A 23,193-nucleotide genomic window follows, 5' to 3' on the forward strand; every position below is an offset into this window, starting at 1 on the left:
CATCCCCTGAGGAAATCCGGAGATCCACATTCAGTCCCCATCTCTGATACACAGCCAGCAGATCTGGCTACATCAGTCGATCTGGTCAGCTTCGTATTCTCCCCGTTTGTGAGTGTGGTAATGTGCTCTGCCTTAAGGACTTGGAATGAGTTCGGTAGCATTTACAGTACAATCACTGTAGTGGAACAATATAAAGATGGGGACTGATCCCATCCTTTTGCAGCTGTGGCTCATGTCCAAGGGCTGACTAACCTGCCCTTAGTGTCAATTCTTACCCAAGTTAACGAGTCTGGGTTACTGACCGCCCCCAGCCACACGTTTGAGGCTGTATTCCAGGCCCATTTCTCCATCCAGTGGTGTCTGGAGTCCTTTGCTTCCTTGGTGCTGCTGCCAGTTCGATAGAGCCATCTGTAATGGTCCTTTAGACCTCAGGAATAACATTTGGGCTTATTCCTGCTTTGAGTGATATGGAGAATTTTTTCTGTTACACAAGATACCTACAGATCTGTGGGGTACCTGCTCTATTCTCCTTTGCTTGGGGGGTGCAAAAGCTGATTCTGCCTTGGGGGTCTGATTTGACTCCTCCCTTTCTTTCTTGCCAGCGCTTCTTTTAACCAGAGAATAGTTAACCTGCCTTGCCTCTCTCCCTGCTTCCTTATTGCTTTGATGCATCCTTTTATGAACTGAGGAGGAGGTAATCAGATCTCTGGGTGTATCCTTCCTCTGTCTGCAGATGGCTTTAGGCAGAAGCAGGGCACATAACCCAATGCGGATTAGAGAAATCTTGCTGTACCATACGGCAGAAGCAGCTGTACAGCAAGGTAACATCTGAGATAAAGCCCAAATTCATCCCTGTTGCCGGTGGTGCTGTGGCTCTGGCAAGCTCACCGGTGTGTGCTGGGTCCTGGCCTCCCCCTTCCCTGAAACATCAGCTTTTAGCTGCTGCCAAGGGTACTGTCGTTGGACTTGTTTTTCGTTCTTGCTGCTGTTCCAGGTCAACAGATCCCACGTTTTTCCAGTGCTCTGAAAAAATAAATGGTCTCCCAGAGCTGCGTCCTCTCCTTGTTTTTCCTTCAAGATTACTATCACCAAGTGAACAAACATTGAAACTGTTCATATTGATACAGTTTCTTTTTTTAACTGGTCACTTTTAAAGGTTTTTTCCTTTCTACTTTCTCCTGGGTTAGGATTATGCATTATGGCGACCAATTATTTCAGACCCTGTTGTGTTGTTTTTGTAGGTGTTTAGCCAAGAATTGGAACAATAATTATGTAAATGCAGTCTTCTTTTCTGTGACTTTCAGTAGCATTTTTGCTGTGAAGTGACACTTACTTCTGAGAAGAAAGCAGACTGTTTTAAGAATAATGATTGCACTAAAAGTGAGAGAAATGCAATTGCAAATAATGTTCAAAAGTCAAATATATCCTGACCTCGCTTGGCATGTGAAGCTGTTTGCACAGCCCCAGTTAATGACTGGTCAATTAATAACTGGATCAGTAGCTCCAAGAGAAGGCGCAGTTAAATGCTCTCCATACATCATTCACCTCTGAGTCCAGGTGCCCTTTTACGATATTTTTGAAGAGATGACTACTGAGACTTCTCTTCATTCTCCCTCTAATTATACCTACTTGTGTCTTGCCTTACCTTAGAATTTAAGCCCTGGAAGAGATTGCTTTTGTGCCCTTTGGATTTTTAGCTAGATTGCCCCCCTTCCTAGTATGAGTTACAGCAGGCTTCATGTTGTTCCTAATTTATTGTAGCCATGTGAGACGTACCTGAGGGCATTACCAGAGCTCAGAAATGTGCTTTCACAGGATGTGGGATGGAGAAGAATGGATATTTCTAACAAAATGGGGAGAAAAAATAAAGCAGAAATCAATCAAACAAATGAACAACACATCTCCCGCCCCAGCAAATATGACTCTGAGGTGTAAAAGGATTTGAAGTGCATTTACTTGTACAAATGAATACACTAGTAAGAGCATTTGAGGCTTTAATACTTCCCTTAGTATCTTTATAATTTGGAAAATGCCCTGTGTTCCAAAGTGACAGAATCTCTCACATATCTCATGTATGATTTTCATAAATTCATCTTATTCACAGTTTTTAAAAGTGTATTAGAGAGAAAGAACTCAGTATGTTGTTAAACAGCAGAGACGCTCTGAATTTCATGAAATGAAAGATCACCTTAAGCTGTTGCTTTGAAGTCTCACCAGAGTTTTCCAGCTCATTTCCTACTGATGGAAAACTTGCCAAAAGTACTCCCAGAAGAGATAAAAATTATTTGGCCCGCTGAAATCCACACACTTGGAGATTATCAGCAGATCAAAGACACAAGAGTCAAGCTGTATGCTATAGACAATTTACATAAAATTCATATATATATATCACAGCCTATGTATCTCTAGCTAATTAATGCATGCATTACTTATGCAGGTAGCTCTAAGCAGGATGTGGAAAGATGTGCCAGCAAAATCTATAGTATGAAAACCACGTTTCAGATGATTGCTTTAGACTTTAAATATTTAGGGCTGACCCTACTGGATTTGTTTTCTTCCTTTGGAAAATTTTCAATGATTCTTAAGTTCCTCTGTCAACTTTTTGCTGTTTTTGTTATTGTTAGAGGGTTTATTGAGTCCAAAGTGTCTCTTATGTTTTATTTTGTTATACAAGCACATCTGGATGGTTTATCTTTCATTAGATCATGGTTATTTGGAAAGGGTACTTTGCACAGAAATAACAACAGCTAAAACTGAGATTCTTATTAACACAAGTGTTTGAACTGATAACAGGCCCTGAAAGCTTCGTTTCTTTTTCCTTCATTAATTTTCTCCCGTGGGAGGAGGTTTTTGGTAGAGATGAGCCTTTCGGTGCAGATGTGTTTGCCTTGTGCTGTCCCTCCTGCCCCGCTGTGGCCGATGGCCTCCTCACCAGTGGGTCTCTGTGGGAGCCCAGTGCCGGGCTGGTGGGGACCAGGGAGGAGGTGCCACAGGCTGCCTCTACTCCCCACTGTCTAACCAGACCCCACATGACAAAGCAACTGCTGATAGCACCCATAGACCTGTCCAAACGTTGCACTTTAAATAATGCTAAGGAGTGAAATTTTGAGCAACATCTACCAGGCAAAAGCTTGTGCAGCAGCACAGGTCAGGATGAGGAACCCGGGGCTGCTCCTCCTGCCCGCTGCAGCAAAGTGCTTGTCCTCCTCCAGGTGTGACTATTCTCACCCCTCGTGAAAGTGGCATTTGCAAAAGTCCCTTTGATGGAGACCCAAATATCCCACCCGTGTATTTCAGCTCTGGGAAGGGCTTTAGCAGAGTATGCTGGAGGATCTAGGTAGACTCCCGCTACAGAGCTGGAGGGGACACTTACTTTAACACTGCATTTTCATGTCGTGGACTGAAAGGTTTTGTTTTCAGCAAACTGGTGGGAAAAATCACACGCTACACCTTTCTACGTTGCAACAAAATAGAATTGCCTTCGGTCAGCCCAAGCACAGAGCTTTGCAACCCGTTTCACTGTATCCCAGACCTTCATCTCTGGCTGGGTGTTGAGAGCATGTGTAAGGAGTCAGAAATAAAATGGATTGGAGCAGGAGCAAAAAGTGATCATACCTGAGGTGAAAATCTCAAGGTGGTATGGTGTGAAGCCAGTGTAGGTGCCTCTTTAATGATCTGTAAAAATACAAGCACAGCATACAAAGCTCTTTTTAATAAGTCATTTTCTTTTTAAGTCTTCCTTACTTTGAACGCATCAAGACTTCCTGCTCTGTGTAGTCAATCCTGAATTTTTTCTCATTATTCACTATGTGTGTGTTTGTTTGTTTTTGGTTACTGCATTTCTCTTTTCAGGATAATGCTGTTTTGTCATATTTCAGTCCCAGTTTCTAGGCCTGTTTGCTACACACGGTCAGCTAAAAATAAGCTGCTTTTCCCTTGGACATATTATATAAATTCAGTCTCTAGCTGTTACACAGTGCTTTCCAGATAATGCTGAGTTGATTTCACATATCTTGTGTAACTTTGACAACACCAACAGAGACAGAATATGCTGATAGGTTTTTCCAACAAGAATTCGTATCAAATCCTTGTGTCTTGTCATACCCCAGATCATAGCCCAATTTAAATGTATTTAAACCATACAACGGGCCCTCAATCTTTTTCAGTATGGTTACTATCATTGCATCTAAGGCAAATTTCATTTTCATCCCCAGAAATTGCTTTTGAATATCTGTGATATTTAAGTCAGTCCTGAAATAAATGTTGCTGTTTGAGCTGCCACATGGTATTATTCTGGCATCCTGGGCTGCCATCCCATAGCTTTGTTTGCTCTGTCAGATCGTCCTAAGGTATTCCCATGTTGCTGCTAAGGACCAATCTGTGCTACGTGACATGCCCATCCCTGGCCCGTGCATTTCTTTGTGGAAAGGACCACATGAGGTTCCTAGGAATGTTTTATACAACTGGTCAAGGCAGCTGATTGTAATGGCCTCTTGGTTTAAAATCTATTAATGGACTTCCTGCTTTGTTCAAATACTACTGTTAAAAAAAAAGAAAAGAAAAAGGAAAAATTATCTCAGTGGACAGCATCATTCCATAATACAGAATATTGCTGTAAACCCAGGACTCGGGGAAGGACCAGCAAGGCTGTGAGCAGCTAGGGGCAAAACTGTGGGGAGGGCAAGGGGGAATGTGGGGGAAACAAAATACTGATAGGATCAGATATGAGGCAAGCCTTTCCCATTCATTGGTAAAAAGGAGTTATCCTAAATATTGTCAATTGGATTTAAACTATAAATATGCCCACAACTTAGCTGTTTCCAGTTAGTTCAATAAAGGACACAGGTGCCTATGAACTACCTCACTGGCATGTAGATCTAAAACTTATATCCTTAAAATGCTTGCTCAGCTGCTGCCCAGATCCCTGTGCCCCTTTATCTACAATCTTGGTAGGCACTCACAGAAAACACCCACAAAATACGTCATCCCACTTAGGGCTTGTTGCCAGCTCAGGGCTTGTTGCCAGCTCCACAGGCTCAGCTGCTAGAGGGCTCATTGGGGCGTGGGGTCCAAATTTTGTTGAATCCTTGGCCTGCAGGAATAGAATTTATTCAGCTCCAGACCATCTGTTGAAACTTTTCCATGCGGCAATAATTAAGTAATTATTAGGGCAGAGAAAGCATGAGTCTATGGCCTGGGGACAAGGATGGGGGTGGCTTGACTCCTGCACAAGCTCTATTGAACACTAAATGTAAAATACTCAGACACTTGCGAGAGCAGAGGCGGAAGCCTTGTCTCTCCTCTGTAACTCAAAATACCTTTTTTGCTGGAGCATCCACCTGGGGCTTTTGAGATGGACCTTCAGTTCTCCACAGGCACCAAAGAGGAGCGTAGCCTAGGTCTCCCTCCTGCTGGAGCGGAGACCTAAGCAGTGAATCACCATGCAAAAGGAGGAGATGTACTCCTTCCTCCCCCTTGGCTTTCTGTGACGGACAGGGATCAAGGTTAGTGCTCGAAATCATCATCTTGAGACCAGCACATCCTGTCAGCCCCATATAACACCTTCTTGCAGAGAAGCAGCTCAAATAATACATCTGAACTTCTACAGTGCAGGCATATCCCCACTCAGCCCGTGGGGTTTTCTGCTTCTGTTCGTACGATGCCTCAATCATTACACCAAGTTCAGTCTGGAGTCATGAGATCAGAGGCTCATCTACTTTTTCTAACAGCATCAGCTGGTCTAATAAAAGATGCTGCTTCACTCTCCGAGACCTCCTCACTTTATTGGTGTCCTACCTGCCTAAATCAGGGCTCAGGATACCACCAGGCAGTTTGGACACAGAGGTAGTTTTGTTGATCTGGATCATAATACTCTTGGCATTGCCAGCATCAGACAGAAATGGTACATGAAAGTGCATGCAAAATCACTTTTTTATTGGAGGTTTGGTTTTACAGACCTTATTAAGATTGCTTTTTGTTAACCCTGACATCAGAAGTGGTATCACAATGTCGTATGACCAGAAAAGACATTCTGGTAAAGCGGATGCAGTCCAGATTATTAGTGAATAAATGTACCAACTGTCAAATCTTCAGGAATTAATTAACCTCTAAGTACATTGAAGAGAGATGGAGTCAATCCGCTTGTCATAGAAATTCTTATCCTGAAATTACAGAACTGGGGACATAAATAGAAATATTAGAATGAACAGATGTACTTCAATAATTTTTTCTCCCAGTTTTTCCAGTAATTAATTAATTTATTTGCAAAGCTATTTGCTTTTGTTAAAAAAAATCTTTCTATTTTGGCCTCACTGTAAATTTTTCAAAACCAGTTTGAGATTTAAAAGCCACCTTTTTTTTCCCCTAAAGGGAACGTAACAGGAATACTTTTAGTAGTTGTAATGTTGACTATATTATATTTCAGGGAAAGGCAGGCTCTCATATAACCCCCAAATTTTAGGCCTGTCTCATTTGTGAAAGTTACTTAATACTGAGTAACCTACCTCCACTGTATGATATCTAGTCTGTCTTCTGTGGATCATCAAAACCTACAGCGAGCACGCTCCCAAAGACAGCCTGACATACAGCTGGAAGATGCCCTGCAGAGCATACAAGACCCCACACGTATGGCATTTTTCCATGCTGTAATACACGCCTGATCAGCCTTAGGGATGCTGCGGGCTGTCCCTGAGGCATATATAGGGCTGGAAGGCAGGCAGATCAGGGGAAACATTATGCTTACTTCTGTTCCCAAAATTAAATGTTGAATACGTGCTGCCATGAGTTTCAGAAATATATTCACTGCATATTTCTGGCCAGTAAAGTGACCCCAGTTCTAGGAGCTCTGTGAATATGGAATGACAGAGATAGCCTTCTATAATATATTGTTTGGAAGAATTCATTTAAGTGATTTAAGCTGAAATAATACTGCCCTCTTCATACTTCTATATAATACCTGCCCTGATATTGAAAAACTCAAAACCAGCAAGAAAATAAGGAAACAAAGAAAATAGTGAGTTTTTCCTCACTGTTTCTCTGTTGCAAAGCTGGGGTAGGGAAGCCCTACAAATATAAATGACATATCCACAGATACCATTGATCAGTGACAGTTCTGGCTTGAACATCCATCCTAGGGAAGCTGCTGAATTTGGGGAGAAACCTTATTATTTCATCTGAGCAAAAGTCAGTTTTCAGAATATTTCTTTAGCCTCCTGTTGTTTACTAATACTATCTGCTTCCTAATTCTGAATTAAAATGTATGGAGAAATGGAAATGATTTATTAGAAGAGGCAGTCTGGGACCCACGTGGGAAATCATGCAGTCTCGATTTGATCGAAGCTTTAATAGGTACCATGTCATGTCTCTAAGGCCTCAGTGAGATCTCACTTCACTGAAGGCTGAGTCCATCTGTACAGATAACTTAATAGACCACTGGATGTCACCCTTGCTCTCCCCTGAAGCAAACAGCAATAAAAGAAGAATGTAGTTTTAAAGTCCTGGATACACTACGAGGTGGTAAATGGCAGGTTATGAGCAGAGTATGGATATTGTAGGAGAATTTATATATGACACGTGAAAAAGTCTCCTACTAAGGGCTTGTATTACCTTTTACATGAAGAACTCTTTAAAGCTAAGACTACTATTTATTGATTTATTTCTAGTCCCCCCAAAAGTGGCACTGTGAAGTTGAAGCCTGTAGAACCTACTCTAACTCAAATTAAATTTGCAATTCAACACAGAACCTACTCCAACTCAAATAAAATTTCCATTTCAACACAGGGAGTCGTCACCTACTGATTTTGTGTTTTATTAAACTTCTGCATTTTCTGTAAGTTAAACCTGAGTTTCATTTCAGTAAAAGGAGGTGAATGGCTTGTAAGCTCTTTACAGGATGAGTTCTGTCTGCCACCTTCTTGCCATTGCCACCAGATTCAAGTACTATCTAATAGCAATAATCCAGATGTTCACAGCTGTTTCAGCAACTTCTGCAGTAGCATCCTTCCAAATAATCTTTAGTCTTGTCCCTCCTCTGTGCTTTTGCTCATAACTGACTACCTTTTCATGACTGTCAAGAAAAGTCCCATAAACCCCAGGAACATATGCTACATGTTCATTATTAACAACTCACTGCATAAGCTGGGGGCGGCGGGTGGGGAGAAAGAGGAAGAGGAAGATACACAGACCTTGTAAATTGACTTAGCTCTGTCTGAGATGAACAGATGACAATTAACATGAGCTAAGAATTTGCCCCAGGAAGTTTAAGTAAACCTGTACAAACTTTGCTGCTCTGAGACATCCTCAGGCACTACTGGCTGGTTGAAGATATCCAGGAATGCATAGTCCTCTCAGGTTCCTCAGCCTGACTGCAAACAGGGATGGGCACTCAAGGGGAGTTTTGCTCACACTCTTCACTCATAAATCATCCTGTGAGAATAGCATGGTCCTCTTGAGATAACTGTAATTTGGTGACTCACCATCAGCAAGACAGAAGTGAAAGATCAGAGAAGAATATTGGCTGGCACACAGAAATGTTCATGAAATACTGCAGTTATCCTTGCTCATGAGACACCGTCCCAAGTGAAGAACTAGTTATCAGTTACTAGCACTCTACTTGTTGAAGAATGTTATTTTTCTGTAGTGATTTGTATGCATAAACATAAATGTCTTTTACAAAGGAAGAAAAGCAGAAGTCATTGAAAATGGAAACTATTTTGTGAAGAATTTTTATCAAAACTTAATTCTGATTTCTCAGAAGAGACAAAAAGTTTCATCAATTTTCAGAGACAGGGAAAGGGAAGAACAATCTGTAAATTTGTTTACCCAGAGTCACACACAGAGTGAGATGAAGAATTGGAAATAACATTTTACCCTCCCGTTTTACAGTACCAAGCGTACTGAGCAGTCCATACTGTAAGAATTCAGTAGTTCTTAACACTGACATATTATACGTAACCAGGAGCTGTGAAGCCTCCCAGAAGTGAGGCAATCTAAAACAGCTAAGCCAGAAGATGATAAAAAGACAAAATCTCCTGTATAAATTCGAAAAGAAAACTGAAATCTGTTGTGCTTCCTCTTGAGCTACATTAAAATAGCAATGAGGCAATAAGAACTATGATGTAGATTTTGGAAAAGAGAAGAAGGAATCTAAACCAAAGTTAAATGAATCTATGCAGATTTATGAGACGGTCCAACACCAACAGAGTTAAAGGGCTAAAACAGCAGGCTTGACCATTATGTGAAAGAAGCTATAGAGCAATCATATTTAGCTGAAATATGTCACTGGTAATGAAAAATTTGTACCAAAATCTTTTACATTTTTCCTAAATGTTTTCCATTAAATATATTTGTCACATTAATGTAAAATCTGATAAATCTTATAATCTTATAAGTGGTGTCTATTGCCATTATATTTCCTAAATCTCAATATAATAGATTCTCAGGATTCTGGCTACTTGTATCTGTACTCTTCAATTCTTTCTTTGCCCACTAGATGGTACTACCAGCTTTAAATCCACCGTTCAAGGCTGAAATAACAGGGTGGCTTTGTTTCATCATTTCATCCCAGATCACAGACATCAAGGACTACATTATATTTTTCAGCTGCCCTAGCATAAATTGACTTTAACTCCGCTAGTTTTACATCAGTTTCTGTAGGAGCATCCATGGATAGCCAAACAGACATTGGTGCCAGACCTTAAAATGAAATGGAAATATTTCAGCCAAACAGAAGTATTTGCAAGCAGGCCCTGTAGTTCCTAACCTTATACAGTGGATCATAGTTAAAAGATATTCAACCTTTTTGGCTGCAAACAGCTTCTTCCTCAAAATTGAATTTCACCTCTAAACCACAAAAGATGCAGATGTCTTAACTTTCTTACAGCTGAAAGAACATTCTATTTATAATTTGGATTCATTAGTCCTTTCAGCATGACTGTGCTATTTTGTAGCCAGAAATTTCAACTAATCTAAATCTAATGTGAATACCTGAGCATTTTTAATTGATAAACTTTGAAAAAGTAAGAAAAGATTTGATTTTTCTATCAGTTGTACATATTGTCTGTTTTACTAGCCATCCCCATGCCCATGGACTATGTGTCCGTTTCTGCAGATATTCTTTAGAGATTAGCAGAAAAGAAGCCCAGATTTGCTCTCTGGAGAAGAAGGTCTAAGCCATCATTACTAAACCTTACCCTGTGTTTTTGGTTAGAGAAGAATTATTAATCGAAGGAATGAAAGCTGCTTCTATAAATCTTAATCATGTAAATTAATTTCAATCCATTGAACTGAGGGGTTTTAAGCATCAGGGAGAGAGGATGGACAAGTAGAACTTGGGAACCTACATGAATCATCCTGAATCATCACCACCTTGGGGTAATGGAAGGGGTGTGACATCTGTAACTGGAAGGACCATCCTTCCACGGGGCATGACCAGCCACATGGTCCTGTGTATATGATGCACTGGGAAATATCATGGACCACATACTATCTGAGCAAAGATTTTGTTTGTTTTCTGTAATCCTAAGGGGTTTTGCTGCAAGGTGCTGTGGAAATGTAACTGAATGGAAAAATCAACCGAGTTTGTTAAAGGAAAAACATTAAGAAAAGAAAAGGTCAGAAATTAATATCTCAAATGTTGATATTCTTTGGTTGGACTTCTGTGTCCCCTGTTCTTCCTGAAGTTAGATCCATGACACAACCTTCCTTTAGATGATTCACTTCAGCAAACATAACATTTACTTGAGCCCCTGCTTTCCTTTCCCCTGTTCTGTGCTCCCTGCAACACAATCCGTTTCTTGTGGTTTGTTTAATTTGTGTAGTTTTACCACTGAGCAACTGTTGCATTTGGCCTGGAATGATGTGAAGAAGGCTGTGCCTTGTGCACAGAAATTGAAGCAGATTGTGTGGCATAATAAGAGATTATATTCTTTCCATCAGAGGAGAAGACATGATCCTCTGTCGTGGTTTAACCCCAGCCAGCAACTAAGTGCCACGCAGCTGCTGGCTCACTCCTCTCCCCCTGCCAGCAGTGGGATGGGGAAGAGAATCAAAACCAAGTGAAACTCATGGGTTATCCCAGCTGGCTGGCCCAGATGAAACCAGAACGTCCTCCAGTTGAAAAGTAAATATAGAATATTACTCTGAGAAGTACAAGAGCACTTAAATCCAGGCAATATATTTGTTTTAATTCAATTTCTGATTCTTAGAGTCTGTTAAAGGTGAATCAGTCACTCAGCTAAAGACGAGAATCACCTTTAGAGATGTGGCAGACACAATGTTTATGACAGCCAAAATAATTACTCTTTTCAGGAATATTTCAAACTTATACATAGATAGTAATTTTCTGTGCGTAAAGGGTTCTATAGAGTACTTGGTTTCTATACTAACTGTGGTTTGCTTGTATTCTGTAAAGTGACTTATTACTGGAAAGCATTAGGAGAAAGAAAACCATTCAAAATGGAATTTCCTATTGGATCAGTAACACTGACCTTGATTTTCTTGCTCAAGGGTTTTACAAGCACCTGTCTCACACAGGAGTCATACCTTTGCACTGCAGCCATTCTTGGAAGTCAATCTGTGGAACATAAGATAGAAATTAAGCCCAAATTCATAATCACTGAAACGTTTCCCCCAAGCTTAGAAGAGAAACAAATGAACAAAACCAGCTGAAGTCAGAATTGTTTAAAATTCTGACCATCACAAGCTGGAAATTTGTACGTGATTTATTGTCTGGGTATGCTATTCACAAATGAGAAAAAGTACGAGTTCGCTCTTGGGAAGTTCCTTTTTATGTTGGAGAGACTTCAAGACCACCTTAAAAATATGTACACGTTGTTCATTGATTTTCCATCTGCCTGCGTTGGGTATGTTCAATTCATTATGTACCATTAATATAAAGAGGATTTCAAATTCTCATGTCAGGGTTGGATGGATATTCTAGATAACTTTCCATTGATATATATTTATGTATTTTAATGACATGTTCATATTTCCAAGGGTCTAGTGATGGATCTAATAATGCCAAAATGGGTCCAGACATTGGCTATCATTTTATCCACCTGTCGTGTAGCGTAACTGACAGGATCAAGGCATTGGCAAGGAAACCAGTGGGATCTCCATCCAAGCAGACACCAGCACCAGCTCCCTCTCTCCTCTTCTTTATGACCTTCTACATGAGCCAAGACACTAAGTGGAACTGGTTGCTTACTTGATGGCTTTACCTTTAAGCAATAGGACAATGTGTGCTGCTCAAAGCAGTTTTACACAGGTATTGTTAGAAGATGACTGCACTTGTATTAATGCTTTCACAGTAATTATCCTGGGAGAAGCTGAAGCTATTCTGGCCTGAGATAGTCTCATTGAACAGAAGCATATAGAAGAAATATAAGAAAAAAGACCTTGTAAATGTGTTTGCCAGACCAAAAAAAACCAGTATCACTGTTACTTCTTACATTTATTTGACTTATTTTCTGAAGTTTCTGTCCTAAAGATTCAGGTTATTGTTCAACCACTCAGATTCCCCACCTGAACAGGCTGAACAATTAGAATCAAAATATACATGAATATTTCATTTAAAATCGAACTTGGATCAGAAATAACCAATTTCTCAAGAGGTTTAGAAGAAATGTACCCTAATCTGATATACTGACAGCGACTGTGAAAATAGTCCAGGGAAACAGATAACCTCTTGGCTTTCTTAACATTGGTAGGAGTTTCATGTTCTTTAACTTATGCTTATGTGGTTCATTAAAAATAGTCTCCTAAAATTTGGATCACAAACACTGAAATTGGATATAGCCTGCACAAGTAAGAGGTGGTGTTGATCACATTCAAAGAATTGGCATGATCTGTAGTCCAGTGTCTCTTCAAGGGTCCTGAACTTAGCAGTCTCCAAAACGGGTAGATTGTGAAGCAGTGATTTGGCAGAATACCACTGAAGAAAGGTGCTTGATACTTCCCTAGTCCAGAGAAGTGTTGTGCCTCTGATACTTTTAATGAAAAATAGCACACGTGCTCTCATCAGCTGGATGCTAAACAGACAAATGGACTGAAATAGTAAGAAAGGATCAATAAATCCTTCTCACCTTGCAAGACGTGGGTTCAAGAAAGCTGGTACAGCAATACTTCATTATGTGCAGCTGGTGGATTTGGCAAACTGAGCTTGATTTTGACAAAGCAAAGCTTATAGCTTTTACAATGCCATCTGGAGACAGACCTTTCATCACCTTTTGTTTGGCGCTAACACACTACTTACTCTTCCAAAGGGGAAAAATGAGTCAGGTTCTGCAGCATCCAGTATTTAAGTGGACATTTTGTTCGGGAAAGACAATATAAGGTTAAAGACACAGTGATGGAAAGCTGCTGAAAGTTTTTACCCAAACTTCAAAGAAAATAACAACTATGTATGCCATTACAAATCTAACTATAGTTCTTAGAAAATGTTGGAAAAGAGAATAAAAGGTCTGATCTAAAGGAAAGGCATAATTGAAATAACTTTTCTTCTACCTTCACTGCAATATCTCATGATATTCCCTAGTAAGGTGGAATTTTGCTCAATATCTCTATAGATCTCATCAATTTCTCTGTTTGACCTTGGCTGAAATTTAGGATGGTGTTCCTGAAAGTCAAATGACTTACTGACCACGACCCCATCGGTGGACTATATATGGCAGTTCCAGCTGTTGAAGCTCTTTCAGCCATTTCAGCGTCAGGGAGGTGCAACTGCAATTGCAGTCACGAATTTGAATACCTGTGGTATTTTGTTCAGCTTTCAGAACAGGTATGGCCAAAGAAAGAAAGATGTTTGGCAAACCCATGACTGTGTGGGTAGTTCACAGACACTTTGTGTGTTTATCCTTTGAGAAAATTCAGGCAGGCTTGCTTCAAAATCTTCTCCTCTTCTTGGATGGGAAATGACTTGGACAGCCTTGCTATGATAGGCACGATCCAAGGTTATGCCTTGACATTTAGCAAAAAGTAAACAAAAAAAAAAGAAGGAATTATTTGGTAGACTTCTTTAGGTGCCATTTGTACTGGTCAATTGACAGACAAGAAAAAAAAGAGGAGATAGGAGGTCTGAGTTAGGATAGCTCCTTGGATTGTTCATAATGATTCATACCTGAATTCAGTGCCTAGAGGGAAGCTTCAGGATGTCGGTACAAAGGTTACACTGAACAAGTCAATGTAGCTCTGTAAGACATCCATAAATTTTTCCTGTGGTAACAAGAAGATGAGAATAAAGCAAGTGCAGAAAAAATTCAATGAGAGTACGTGAGACCAAGCAGAAGGCTGAAAGGGAAGACAGAGTGAATTAGCTTAGTGGTCCTTAATCACTACTTATGGACAGGCTTAATAGACTTGGATGGGGACTTTGGTGAAATCAGAACTATTTGTTACAGTTAATAAAAACTAAAGCCAAAACCTGAAAACCAAATAATCAGAAATGGTGAAAGTGCAAAGTCTGTATCTCAAACTGTTTCCCAAAGTTTGGACTAAGACTTGGATCTGGTTTTGTTCCATGTCTAATAGGTACAAGAGAGATGATTTAATGTGTCAGCTGAGCTGAGGTCTGATAACAAAATAAGTCATATTATGGCCAATATAATCTTTTTTTTTATCATAGATCAAAAACTTCTCTGCTTGAAGCACAAGTTTTTCTAATTTAAATAGCTCTGCTGATGTGTGATCCCTCCTACATGTTTTCACATGCATTAAACCAGTTGATTTTGTAAGCTGATATTGTTAACAGATGAGTTTCTGTGCATGCATTCATTAGTCAACCTGGAGTTTGTTTTGTGTTCATGATGTGAGTTTGGGTTTTGGTTTTTTTTTCCTCCTTTGAACTTTGTAGATGGAAGGAAGCCCTTTGTAAGATTATTGCTTTCTAGCATCAGCACAGAAGGTATATCTGGTCATTGTTTGCCTGATAAAGAAGATTTAAACACATGTTCTCAATGGTGAGTGTACTGATCTAACCGATACCAAAGTCTGGCAGATAGAATTTATTTACTTTTTTAGCTCCAACTAACTCTTAAACCACAGGAGTTCATTGTGTTAAATCCTCACTTTTTATGAGTGCATACTTTAAGAATAAGGCCCCTCTGAGAAGGAAAGTACTATCTCTTTGAAGCTCTGGCATGCTGCTGAGCAACATTTAACAGACTGCTTTCTCCTGTCAGGAAGCTTAATGAGCTGCCTTCTCGGGACAAAACAGTTAAATTTCTGGATTCTTACTTGTTAGAGAGCAATTTTGTTACACCTGAAAGAGGAAAAATAAAATCTTTCATCCTCTGTTCTGTTGTTGGCAAGACATTGACAGACACTGGGCAAATGGAACAAATTTGAACTCCAGACAGTTTCTTTATGTGACAGACAGAACTAAACTATATTTAAATTACTGTCTTTTGCCCTATTGATATATGTTGCTACTCTACACTCAAGAAATGGGGGGAGATGTGCTCCCCCACTCTCACATGTGCACACTCACACATTTCTTTATAGTTATTTGTGTTTCTATGTTGTGTGAAAGCCCAGTCCTGGACCAGGACTCCATGATGTTAGGCACAGCATACACTGAACAAAAGTCATTTCTAGTCAAGGAAAAATTATAAACAGATCTATAGGAGAGAAATAAGGAGACCTTACCTGTTAATGTGATATATAGTGCCCTCAGCACACAGCAAGCTAAGCAATCCTAATGCTTCAGCTGGCTTTGAAGCAGAGGTAGCAGGCTTTTAGGAGGAAGGGAAAGGGAAAAGGTGTAGATTATGAATGATTTCTGGAAGTTCTTCTCAAGGGTGAGGATCAGATAGGAGAAAACTGAGAATGCTTTCTTGAAAATTTGCAACTAGGCAGTGGAGACTGACTGCAATGGAAGGACATCACATCTGATGAAGTGAAGATGATGGGTTGGATGGAGATAAACCATTAGGGGCTTCAAGAGTGAAGATGGGTCACTTGAATCGTTTCAATGGAGTGGTTGGATGAACTTGTGTCTATCTCTGTATCTCACAAGTGGAGTCACAAAAGCACTCACTTCTGTCAGCTTAACAGACCAATGCTTTCAGCTGCAGTTTGGAGAGTTGTGGTTTATGAGTCACCTGCCACAATACTGCAGATGTCCTAGGGATAATCCTTTCCTCCGTGAACCCCAGAAATATTCCTGGACCTCCAGACTACTTTCTATAAAAGAAAGAAACAAGATTTCCTGTCCCCAGGAAACAAACTGATCTTCTTGAGGCCAATCTTCCCTCACAAATACCAGCACAGACTGCTATGAGAATATACTTCTGCACCATTTCTGCCACCAGGCACCTGCCCATACCTAATTCTCAGGGACTTTTCTTTCCATATGGGAAAAATGCTGACTTGCCACAGGTACCTCCTGGTAGACTCACTCATTCACATGTTACCATCCTCGCCCTCCTCCCAGTCCCCATCACAACTTAATGTGTACGCATGCACAGGAAACAGTTAAAATAAATTAATCTTGAGTTTTTAGATACATTTCTGTACTTTTTCACATTAGCATTGAGTCATCCTTAATATTATTTTTCCTCCACCATGTCAGTGACTTCTTCACAGCTGTGAAAAAAAGAACGGTAGACACTGGCGTGACCTCTAAAACTATTTAAGATTTGAAACTGAAAACAAAATCAGGCGATTGTCCAGCTGGCTGGTTGAAAGCCCATGGACAGCATATACTTTCCATGCAAGTCTGTCTGATAAATCTCTTCTATCTGAAGCTGACTCTGTCCATCATCAGACTCTATTCCAGCCAAAACCACAAGGAGGAGAGAGTGAGCTGACACAGGGGCTTTTCGCATGCTGTATTTGCACAGATGTGCATGGTTACACAACTCTTTGGCTCAAAAAAAGGGGAGAGTGAGTAACCAAAAGTGGAATACAGGTGGTCTTCTGCTCAAACGTCCCCATGTAGTTGCACTGTGTATCTGTCTTTCTGTCAGCAGTAGATTTCTCCTTAGCTGGCTCTTGAGGAAGTGCTAAATCCCAGAAAATCTTTTATGAGATTTATCAGTTGGATGCAAACTTTGGTCTAATGGGAGAAAATAGGTGCAGTGATAAAGCACTCGGAGCTGAAAAAGACAGCTGTGGCAAGAAAGCCATATAACATACCATTTACGATGCTGAAAGCAGACACAGAATGATATAGGAGGGGTTGCCATGGACTATATTTATTTTCGTTTTCCTGAGTGACCCTCAAGGATGATGTAGTCAGTGCTGAGTGGAAAGTGAGCATGCAGAGGCCTAAAATTTATTCTCTGAGGACTGATCAGTGGGGGAGGTGGGTCTGAGTGCTGATGACTTCAGCTAGAAGATCCCTCTAGGGTTTTGGAGCCTCTAGGCTGGCAGACTTGGATTTCTATCCCAGCCTTGGTCTTAAATCCTTTCTGTGCAATCTGAGACTATTCACCATGTGCAAAAGCAGAAGGCATCTGTCAGAGAGGTCCCTTCTGAAAGCTGGGGAGAAGTCTGTGCATTGTAACTAAATAGTAAGACATGGTTTTACTGTGAGCCTTTAGGACATCCTGGAAAACAGGGTAAAAAAAAATGTGCTGTGATAAGAAACTAAGAGTTTTGGAGCTAGCATGAGGACTGAAGGAATCGGTTATGAACTCTGCAGCTGGTCTGCAATATGCTGACCTTCAAGTTTAAGAAATTTAAACTTATTGCATGGAGTAACATGAAAGACTGAATTGACCACAAAGTCAATGGGGAGGGTAACTTGCCCTGTTTGACAGGCTAAGATTGAAGTTTGAACTCTTGAACTGTTTGGAGGGCATTGGCATCAGTATAGTCAAAATTAGACTGGACAAAGTTACAACATGTGGAGCCAGAGTTGTCAAAACGTAAGCAGTTTATTATCCTAAGACTTCAATGAAGAGTCATGTTTTTGTAATGTTAAAAGACCCAGAACACAGCAAACTAAAACCCCAACAGTATCTGAGCAATATTTTGCTAGAACTTGTATGTAGGGTAAAGGCTGGGGGAGGCAGGAGTGAAGATTACAGGAAACGTGAGAGTCTGGGCGGGAGGAAAGGGTGCAGTTGTGAACAGCAGTGAAGAAAAGTAAAAAGAGGGAGGATTTGTAAGTGGAGGAGAGAGGTTCAAATAAGACGAGCGTCAGCTGGCAGCAGACAGTCCAAAAGCAGCGCGTCAGGAAGAGAGCTATGTACTGACATGGGGAAGGGGACGGAAACCATGGGGTTTGTTAGCATTCTGTTCCTTGGGGAAATGGCTTGGAAGGTTAAAAAGACATTGGTGAAAGTGGAATTTCTTACTGTGACTGTGGCAAGGCTCATAAAAAGAAATGTGGGAAGAGTATTGCTCCTTATCTCAGGGAAAGAAGACATTGGGGGATCTTTATGCTTCTTCAAACTGGGATATAATCTAAAGAAGGTATATAGCTGTGCTTGAAAGTTCACCCAAGTAATATGAAAGGCATGTCCTTTTTGGAACCTTGAAATTTTTTCACAGCTCAGAAAATCTTACAGCACTCCCCAGTTACAGTGCCGTACTATCTCACTGGCAGGCAAGGTGGAAACTCTGCAACCACTTTTGAACAGAAAGCTTTGCTTTTCACTGTGCCTCTCTTACTGCACTTGGATCAAGTCTGAGAACATGGAGATAATTTCCCTAGCCGATAAATGGGCTGTAAAATTAGTTTTACTCAATACTCCCATGCTTTGGAGTAGGACTTTCTCTGACTCCCGGGCCCATCTTTGGCTCGCTTTCACTGGAGAAGCAGCTCCACAAACCCCTGTATCTCAGCTGTGTTGTCAGATGGTAAGACAACAGCAAATTGTGAGATGGGAATGGGAAAAGCTGTTAGCCTGGCGAGCAGATATGCTTTGAGTGCTTTGGTGGTGAGATGAGGCAGCGTCATTTGTAACCATTCATGGCTTCTCACACCTCTTTGGTGACCTGGAGTAGAGACTCAGGTTACCAGCACTGCTAACAGCTGAATATGTGTTAGGTATCACAAGTGGCTGCCAAGGTACAGTAGGTACTGCTACCCCCTTCTGGGTCTGCTCATGTGCTATGCATGTAATATAGACATGCTTTAAATATTCAGGGAAAATAATTCAGGTTTGGAGGCAACGGGTGGCTGACACAAGGAAAACTGATTTTAGCTCAGGCTGGTTTTCCAACTTTTCGTTCAACCAGCAAGCCTCAAATGTTTGACTTAAAATTTGAGTATATGAGCTACCTTAGCAGTCTATCCAAATAAACAAATTTCTGAAGGGCTGCTTTTAGAAGGAATGCTCTGGAAATGACAACACCAAGCTACACATGTTGACTGATCTCTGATTCATTCAACTACATTTTGATCTGAGCCAAAAATTAAGTTGCAGGGAAAATCAGCAGAAAACCTGTGTCTAACACCCCACTTGTCTCCCTGGAAACACAATGCTCGAGACAAAGGGAGTGCTGGGCCAGAAATAATTTTTCTATGAGTCCCTTTTCAGCAGTATAGTTCAGTCCATGTAAATTGCACTGAAGTTTCTCATACGCTTTATGGGAGGCATTCTGCTAAAGCTCCCTGACACAGAACCTTTGTCAAGATGAAGTTGAGGTGGTTGGTGGTCGCTGGTCCCTGCCCTCCTCCTTGGCCTCCTTCTTCCATTTGCAGCCTATAGAAGAGCCCCTGCTAAGCTGAGCAAAAGCTCTCAGAACATTAATTACCCCAACTTCCTCACCCTTTCTAGATGATTTTTTGCATCTTCAGCCTAATCACTTTCATTTATTTTCTTAATTCTCAGCTTAGAAATTAGACTGTAGTCTATGTTCGTAGATAATTAGAGCACAATTTGGCACAATTTTGGCCAAGGTTGCCACCCCTGGTGATAGCAGGGGCCAGGAGCCGTTCCTCCAGGCAGTCTGGATGTGGAAAGTTGTCTTACCTGCTTTGAAAGACAAGAACACTTATATAGTATGGTGCTGGGCATTTCTGTGACTGTTGGCTTGAAAATCGTGGGCTCTCTTGGGCTCATCTACTCTACCAGTATAAAAGCAGGCTAAGATGTAATAAAGGAAACCTTTATTAGAGAACATGGTCATGAGCCTGGGGAGATGCAACAAGAGGGTGCATTTGCAAATAAAATGTAAAATATATTGTATTGGCAGTATTGGTTCAGAGTGTCCCTCAGGTGAACACCACCTCCCAGATGTACCAAACCCACTCCCACTTTGTACTGGCAGGGAGCAGTGACTCAAGACCCTCTGTGCAGCTCTGCCTCCACTTTTAAGACAGCAGCTTTTCAGGTGCCAGAGGAAAGTGTTATTGCTTAATCCAGATGCGTGATCAACCTTAGTGAAGACATCGAACAGGCAAAACTTCATCCTAGGGCCGTCAACCACTTGGCTGATCTCTGTATTGATGTTACCAGCCTGTGCCATTTTCCACAGCAAAGCACTTTTCACTCATCTTTTGTAAAATATGCGTGGGGAAAGCTTGGAACCTGAAGCAAAGTTCTGCTTGCCTGGAAATAGACGTTAGGGGTGGAAAGCAGTTCAAGATTAATTCCAGCTCACATGCAGATGTTTACACATCCAGACCTAAATTTCAGTATCTCTGTCTGAAGCTGAATATCACCTTAAGTATCAAAACCCCACATACCTTTAGGCATAATTACTAAGTAAATTAGGAGTTAGTGAAAATGAGTGCCATTGTTGATAAAAATAGAAAAACATTATTGTCTAGAAACTACTGAAAGTGGACATGGTGATATTCCAATGTCTCAGAGAAACAGAGCAGGTCACAGGTGGGGTTACAGGGCACAACTCTCCCCTGTACCAATGTGTAATGGTTCACAAGGAGTTGCTTCGTAGGCCAAGGATCATACGAACAGGTTTCTAAGGACAGAAACATTGTGAACATCTTCTCTGAATTACTCTGTTACGTGGCCAATGGGACTTCCATATTAAATCCTGCATAAAACATACTATGTCTTTTAGGAAAACATCCAACCACGATCAGACTGTTACTGTACAATGAGCTGCAACAGTTGATGAGGTGTTGCAATAAATAATTACCTTCTGAGATGAACGAGTCTTTTCCTTGAAAGCTGTCTTGGTTGCAACTTTCAGCCATTTAATCTTGTCTGACCTCTTTTGCTAAGTTGGAAAATGTTTTTTTATCACCTTTTTTTACTCCATATGTATGACTCATTTGTGATCATGTCACCTAAGTATGTCTCACCACACTGATCCTTTTGAGTCTGTTCCTAGAAAACAGATGCGTAAGTCCTTCAGTCATTCTCATGAACTTTTTTGGACATCTCTGCCTTTCGAATTTCCACCTTGACTTGTGAGACCTGGACATAACTTTTCTGTGGTAGTCTTATTGCCCACAGCAAACCTAACCCTGCCAACCCACTCCCCCCCCAAACCCAGCAATACTGCCGATTTTATATGCAACTCAACGGCTCTACGACAGAGGCTAAAATGATACTGATCTCAGAGAAAGATATCTTACAAGAAAAGACTTCAAGACTTGAAGGGAAGAGTTTTATGATAAATAATACTTAAGTTTAAGCTCCTCCATCGCTACTGGAGTAGAATTCAGACTTCTTATGTATCCTGACAATGCAAGGCCTTGTAGAGGCTTCCAAATTTGGTGCTCTTCCAGCTTGATATATACTTCTGTAGACATGGTGGCATGAGAATCTGTACCTTGGCAGAAACCCCTCTGAGAAAGAACGAAGAATAGGTACTGTGTGAGCAGTCCGTGCCACATGGTTAATGGCATTTCACAGAGCCCTGTACGAAAAGGCCACCATACCAGCACACAGTTCTATCCTGTTGTAGCCACAGGGGAACACTGAGTGGGATATTCTGTCTTTAATAGGCTAGAGGATGACCACTCAATTTCCACTTTCTTTTTCACATCTGGGACTTCTGTAGACATTAATGTTGTGCTGATGTATGAGATAATAGAGAAGATTTCCATGGGATTTAAGTATGTTTACTTAATGATACCATTATCAAACTATGTATTTATATCCCCTAGTCTTTTTTATATCATGAACTATGTCATTCTAGGGACAGGTGACTTGTTAAAGAAGACAGAAGACTTATCCTGTCATGTTAAACTATGTAACCTAACTGAGAGGTGCTTCTGATCACTGACCATTATTAATTGAGCCAGTTTTAATCCCAACAAAGCATATCATCAGACCAGAGCGTCTTCCATGTGGACAGCTCAGGCAGACACATTAGAAAAATAACACCAGTAATAACAGAAGAATTTAGCCTACAGTGCAAAACACAGTCAGAGCTGGGAACATGCTGAAACCTATAACATAATATGTAAATGTCAGCACATAGTTGGAGTGGAAATGATTATAAAAATAATACAGAGTGGAATAATTGTAATGTAAAGCCTTGAGGCAATCCTTCTTATTTCAAGCATTCAGGAGGAAAATGACTGCTGGATTTTCATCTTACCTGTCTGAAATCAAAATTGTTTAGGCAGTGATATAATTACTTTCTAATTATTTCAGTCAATCAGTAAAATGTTTGGGTTTCTTTTTTAATGGAGGTGTGTAATTGATAAAAACATTGTTCTTTCGTTTTTTAAATTCAATGACAATCTGGGCAAAGATGGTTCAGAAATCGAAGCACTAGTACAGACCTTCTGGTCAGCGATCCCAGAACAGTTTGCAAGTACTAAAGAATTAAGCTATACAAACGGCAAGAATTATGGTTGTATCACAGGTTTAGGGGTAAGGGAATTAAGTGCCAAAACCCGTTCTTTTGACCCCTGGTTTGGCTCTGGCTAGAACCCTCCTGGCTCTGTCTCCCGTACCCAGCCCCACCGGTACCTGTGGGTCTGCAGTGCTGCCTGCGTGCATTTATAGAGGTCTTGCTCCAGGAGCGAGGAGCAGGACGCTCACATTATGATTTTACAGAAAACCCCTGTCAGAGTTGTAACAGCACCCAGGTCTGATGCCCTGGCCTCTGCTTTCACTGCAAAACCATCCGCACAACCCCTCTTAATGGAAACATCTAGGTGCTGTTGAATCTAAACGGAAACCTCCCTGGCAAAGCAGCCCCAAGCTGAGAGTGAGTCTTTGTGCTGTTGTCCCTGCCGAAAATGCCTTCGTGCTCCTCTTCCTCGATGTCGGCAGCGCCGGCGGGGTATCGCTGGGGTGTGCGGTGGTCCCACGTGGG

Source organism: Aquila chrysaetos, chromosome 26, assembly GCF_900496995.4.
Source record: "Aquila chrysaetos chrysaetos chromosome 26, bAquChr1.4, whole genome shotgun sequence".
Taxonomy (NCBI): domain Eukaryota; kingdom Metazoa; phylum Chordata; class Aves; order Accipitriformes; family Accipitridae; genus Aquila; species Aquila chrysaetos.